Raw genomic sequence first — 6,000 nt, forward strand, 5'->3', positions numbered from 1 at the left:
GACCCATCTTTCTAGCTCATAGATGTGACAGGAAAGACGTCATCCTCTCCCCAAGCAAGAACATTCTTTGTGCTAGTTTACAAACCACAGTCAGACAATGCATGGGAAGTTGCTTGGGAAAATTCCCATGATTTCTCAGTAAAGGTATGAAAGAGCTGCTTGTTTCTCATTCTTTCATAAATCGGGTTGATATAAAATGCAATCTCTATATAGCTTGAATCGAAGCACAATATTCTTTTAAGTTGCCCGGCTTCTATACAGCTGCAGTTATGTAACATGATGTAGGAAGTGATGCCAGTCTTGATATGATTTTAATAACAATATGATTATAAAATAATTGATTCTAAATATAGGGGGTTTTTCTTTCTGGCATGTTAAAATTATTTGATTCATTGAAAGTTCTTCAATCCAGTCACTTAGCTATTCCTGTAACTTCCTGTAGTTCAGACATTCCTAGGTAATGATGTGCTGCAAATACTGGAAATAGCTGAAGTTTAAAAGCGGTGCTGAAATCTCTCTGGTTTAATCTTCACCATGGTTTGAAATAAGAGAAACAGCAAGGCATGCTTTAAATGCAAGCAGAAAGTCAAAGATGCTTCCGATATATAGCAAGTGCTCATATAGCTTTTTGAACCCTCCAGGAACTGGCTTTATATATTAAATACTCATAGCTGAGCTATGAATCCTTTTGTATTTCTGGTTCCTTCACCTTATGACAAGTTTGGTTGCAGGCATTATCCCTCCAGACTGTTTTAGAGTGTTGGTGGTCCAGCACATTCTGTGTATCACTGAAGTGCTGTAAGGTAGTGTACTGATAAAATAAGACTCCTGCTGTTTTCCCACAATAACTTGGAAGTAGTTCTTTCATGTAAAAACTGTAATGCTTCACAGCTGGTGTAAGTGGTTTGCCCATAACAGGTTCACGTTTTGTCCAGAAACTGTAATTCCATTTTCTTTAAAAGTTGGATTTGCGCTCTTGTAAAATAAATTACAAGATGTTGTGCTATGTGTTTCTCAAAGCTTGAAGATGTTTTTAGAAAAAAATATTATTTGGCTTCCAGATATAACTACACCTCCAAATATAATCAGAATGTGATCTATGCTATTTTTGCCTAATCTCAGTAATTTCTTAGCTTTTTTCCTATCACATTTTCCTAAGCATTGTGAGTGAAGAGGACAACTGAATATGCCTAAAACAATAGGTTTTGATCCTAGGTCATTTAGGTTTTTCTGATACACCTGCCATTGCACAGGAAAAGGAAGTTTTTATAGCTTTATGGTTGGAAATGTAACCTGGTGTAACTATAGCAAAGAACACTGATGTGCACGAGAGTTTGAGTATTAATGACATTGAGCACCATCTGAATACAAGTTGCTCAGCAGAAATCTCTGAAAAAAGACAACAAAGTTATTTTATGAGACTGAGACTACTAGTCCCACAGTTTCAGTCATCAGAAGTAGTCCTCTGTGGGTTAGTATCTTTTCTGACAGATTCATGGACTTTACTTAGTTTGGCAATCACAGGTTTGAAAATAAATACGAAAGAGAATCCAGAAAACCTAACAATTCTTACCTCTGACAAGCTACTATAAAATGAGCACTTTTGTGTCCTAGTAGTGCAGTTGATGAATGATGATGTGCTACTGAGCTCAGAACATTGTAATTTTTTAATTAAGTAACAGCGGAATGCATACTGAGTCGGGAATAAGTCTTTCACTTTGCCCTTCTTGAAACATCCAAACACTGTTTCCTTGTTTATGGATATGAAGAAATATGCAACATTTTTTTTCCACGAAAATGTTGACACCTGTATTTCCTTGGCCACTACATCTTGCTTTAGGAATGTCTGTTAAACTCTGTACTCCAAGAAGGAAACAGATCTTTCTTTCATTATTTTTTCTTCTCATTAGTAAAAGCATAGAACAGACATTTAGTTTAAGATTTCAGGTTCACAACAGTAGAAGACCCTGACAATAAGTGTCTGAGTGCTTCAGTGCCAAGGCTTGCTCAAGTACAGCACAGAGATCTAGTAGTGTGTATAAAATATATTCCCAATACTGCAGAACCCTGAAGGCTAGAGCATGAAAAAATATCTGGAAATAGAAGGAAGGAAGCAATATTGTACTGAGAATCTAACAGGGCCTATTATCTTTTGTAAGAAAGTTGTTGAATGAATGACCATGTGCTCAACAACAGACAATGCCTAAATAAATAAGTAGAGCCAGCTTCTTAATACTGGTAATCAAGGTCAACATTTTTAAAAGTGCAAACTATTAGTCAAGGAAAATTTTCTTGGATACAGTAACAGTGCTCACCAGATTAAATGTGCTAAGACCAAATTTTGCTCTCACACTGACCTTGCACCCAGAAGTTTTATCACCACTGACTGGTTACCATTGGATTTTACATTAGCGGTAGCTGTAGAGGATGCTGGAATAGAGTCACATTGGTGTCTGCTTTTGAAAAAGAGAGTGGTGGGAGAAAGGGAGTCCTGTTGTCTAAAAAGCAGAAACAGCTGTTGGAGTTATTAACAGTTTTTTGGCTGAGTTCGGCAGCAGGGCACTTCATGGTTGATAGATACTTTCCCCAGAAATTCAAAACAATGTAGTTAGAGAAAAATTTCTCATTTCCAGAGAAGTAACCTAGTAAGGCAAAAACTACTTTTAAAAATGGGGTACCTATGCCGCCAGTGGTAATAATCTTCAGACTGACTTGCAGCTGCATGGCTAACCAGGGTTTTTACAGCTCAAATATTACATTATTTATAATGTTTCCATACGTGATCCATTCATAGATGCTGACAAACCTTTCAAATGGCTCATTTCACCTTCTTCAGCCACCAGGAAGATACTTGGGCTTAGAAGCACAGTTTCTTGAGAAGCTCTGGAAGCAAATTCAAATCTGACCAGAACTCAGATGTTCCCATTTTCACTGATTGTTTAAGGTTTCCCTCCCACAGAGTGATTTAAATTAACCTGGCAAACTGTGTAGATAAAACTAGGCAGACTTTCATCTTCCTTCCACTGTTTATGACGGATTGGGTGTTGCTGGAAGAAGGTGCATGTATAAACAAGTGCTAAGGTAAAAAACTGGCAAGTCTGCAAGTGCTGAAAATTGAGTATGCATCATGCTGAAGTGCTTCCTCAGCAGAGAAGAACAATCCTTGTAGATGCTCATCTCAGAAATGTTTCACAAGATATCTAAGGTTTTTTGAAAGAAGTGATGTAGATGCCAAACTTGTTATGTTTTTTCTAAAGATCAGCCTGTACCCAGTGAAAATGAAATAAAATGTGCTAACTTGCACTTTCAATAGGGAAAATACATTCTTTAGGTTCGGTTAATTGAAATGTGTTAGCTAAATTTAGCTGAAACCCAGCCATTTATCCTTTCCTGAAAGTTCTTTACCACTGCTGGGATTATTTTTTTCCACAGTCCTCAGATTTACAAGAGGTTATTTTTCTTGTCATGTTGAAAAGTGAGAATTTGCTTTGTGTAATGTTCAACTTTTTCCATTGTGAACTTTTCTTATAGAAAGTATATCTAACTTACAGTGTTTCTGATGTGACATAGTATAACTCTGTATGCTACACCTTGTTTTGTATGCTGAGCAGTTATTTCATTGAATTTTGCATATGTTCCACTGTAATATTAATTCTGTTCTGTAGTGAAATTTCACTCACAGATTGGGATAAATAGGATGTTAACTAGCATTTTTGCCCTTTCCCTTTAATTTTTATAAAATGAGCAAGTATTGCCCTTGTTTTGCAGGTTGGCAGTCAAAACAGCACAACTAAGTCTCTTAATGTGGAACAGTTCAGGCACCTAGAAACTAAATGAAAGCATGAAATCCATGAGGGTAACAGAACCATGGTCACTGAGGCTGCTAGGCTTTTCTAGCAGAGTCAGCTACAGCAGGCTGCTCAGGGCTGTGTCTGGTTGGTTTTGAATATCTCCAAGGATAGAGATTACGCGCCATCTCTGGACAACCTGTTCCAGTGTTTGATCACTCTCACAGTAATTGTTTTTTCTTTTTTTTTTTTTTTTTTTCCCCCTCATGGTTAAATGGAATGGCTTTTATTTTGGTTTGTGCCCACTGACTCTTCTCCCTTCACTGGATATTACTGGGAAGACTCGGACTCCGTCTTCTGTATTCTCTCCCATTGAGTATTTATGTGCATTTATAAAAGCCTTCTCTTCTCCAGGCAGAACAGTCCCAGCTTTCTCAGCCTTTCTTTCTGTGAAAGGCGCTCCAGTCCGTTCATCACATTTGTGACCTGTTGCTGGACTCACTCCAGGATGTTCATGGTGGCCTAGACCTGTACCTGCATGTGCATCACCAGAGCTGAGCAAACAGGAAGGGTCGCATCTCTTGACCTGTTGGTGGTGTTCTTCCTAATGCAACCCAGGATACCATTGGCCTTTTTTTCCACAAAGGCACATTGCTGGTTCATGGTCAACTTGTTGTCCACCAGGACCCCCAGCACCTTTTCTGACAAGCTGCTGTCCAGCTGTTCAGCCACCTGTCTGTAGCCCCCATGTGTGGTGGACTCATATATGTCCAGTTTGTACATAGACCCATCCAAGTGCATAGCCACCTGAGTTTTCATCATAAGGTACCCTTGGTACCTGTCCATGCCTAGGCTGCAGCTGACTTGGCAGGTCTGAGCACTCTGCTTTCCAGGTTATGCCTGACCCTGTTCAGAGGTTCTTTGATAAGTGATGCTGTGCCTACAACTCCAAAGGGATCCAGTGCTGTGACTATGTTTATATCATGCATCTGAATGTATACTGTTGTCAATGAATCATCCCAAAAGAGAGTGTCTGTGGTCATTTTCATTCTTAAATGTGGCTGGCAGTCCAGGTAACTTTTTTTTTTTTTTTTTTTTTTTTTTTTTTTTTTTTTAAGCAGGACTTGCCCAGCAAACAAGAAACTGGGCTTCTTGGTTTTCAGCAGTTTTGGGAAATTCAAAATCACAGCTTCCAGAGAACTCCAGTTCAAATTAACTCATTTTATTTTCGGGCCAGTGCATACATGCTGTTGAACAGCCCTGGCATGATAGTACTTTTAAGAGCTCAGCTAGGCTGGATGCTGTTTGTAGGCCTGCAGCAACAAGCTGCCTTTCCAGTGGTGCTCAGATACCATGGCAACTGTCACTTTATAAATAGACAGATAGCAACCCAAGACCCTCAACCATCCCGTTGCCCAGAGCTACTGAAGCTTTGCAAGTTCCAATAAACATTAAGGATTGCACTGAGCCTGATGTGAGCAACCACAACTCCAGTGACTTCAAAGGAGTTTGTCCCACTCTCACCCTCACTGAAGTTATTATTTCAGTGTCAGTGAAATAATTCCCATCAAGTGCAAATTACTTAGAGAGAAACTTTTGGGTAGAACTTAACTGGGCAATTTAAGCCTATTTGTCATAGCTATGATAAGTGAACTGAAGACAGGAAATCAATCTAATTTTACTATTTTATTAAAATGTGAAAGTTCAAAATGGCTCCACTACAGCTAAATGCCTATAGAGAGCTTCCATTAGAAACAGAACATCCTGTCCAGGAAAGCAGGACCAAGCCATATTAGAAAAATTAATTTCAAGCAATTTACGTCTATTTATTGCAAAAGCAATGTGTCCTACAGTCACTACATGGAGAGACAAGAGTCATTTGTCTTTGTTTTGAAAATGTAACATATGATAACAGTGGAAACCATGGGACTGCCCAAGGGCAGACTGAAAGGCCTTGTGCACTTGCCAGGTAGACCAGAGTTAGGATCATCTGCCAGCAGGCAGTTACTGATTTAAAGCGTTCATACTGGGTCTAGCAAGGATGGAAAGCATTTTCTCCATGGCAGCCCCTGTGGTGCTGATAACACACCAATATTTCAGGTACTGCTGAACAGTGTTTGCACAGCCTCAATGCCTTTTCTGCTCACTCTGCCCCCCGCCCAGTGAATAGATTGGGGTGCACAAGAGGTTGGGAGGGCACACAACCGGGCAG

Source organism: Balearica regulorum, chromosome Z (genome assembly GCF_011004875.1).
Source record: "Balearica regulorum gibbericeps isolate bBalReg1 chromosome Z, bBalReg1.pri, whole genome shotgun sequence".
Taxonomy (NCBI): Eukaryota; Metazoa; Chordata; class Aves; order Gruiformes; family Gruidae; genus Balearica; species Balearica regulorum.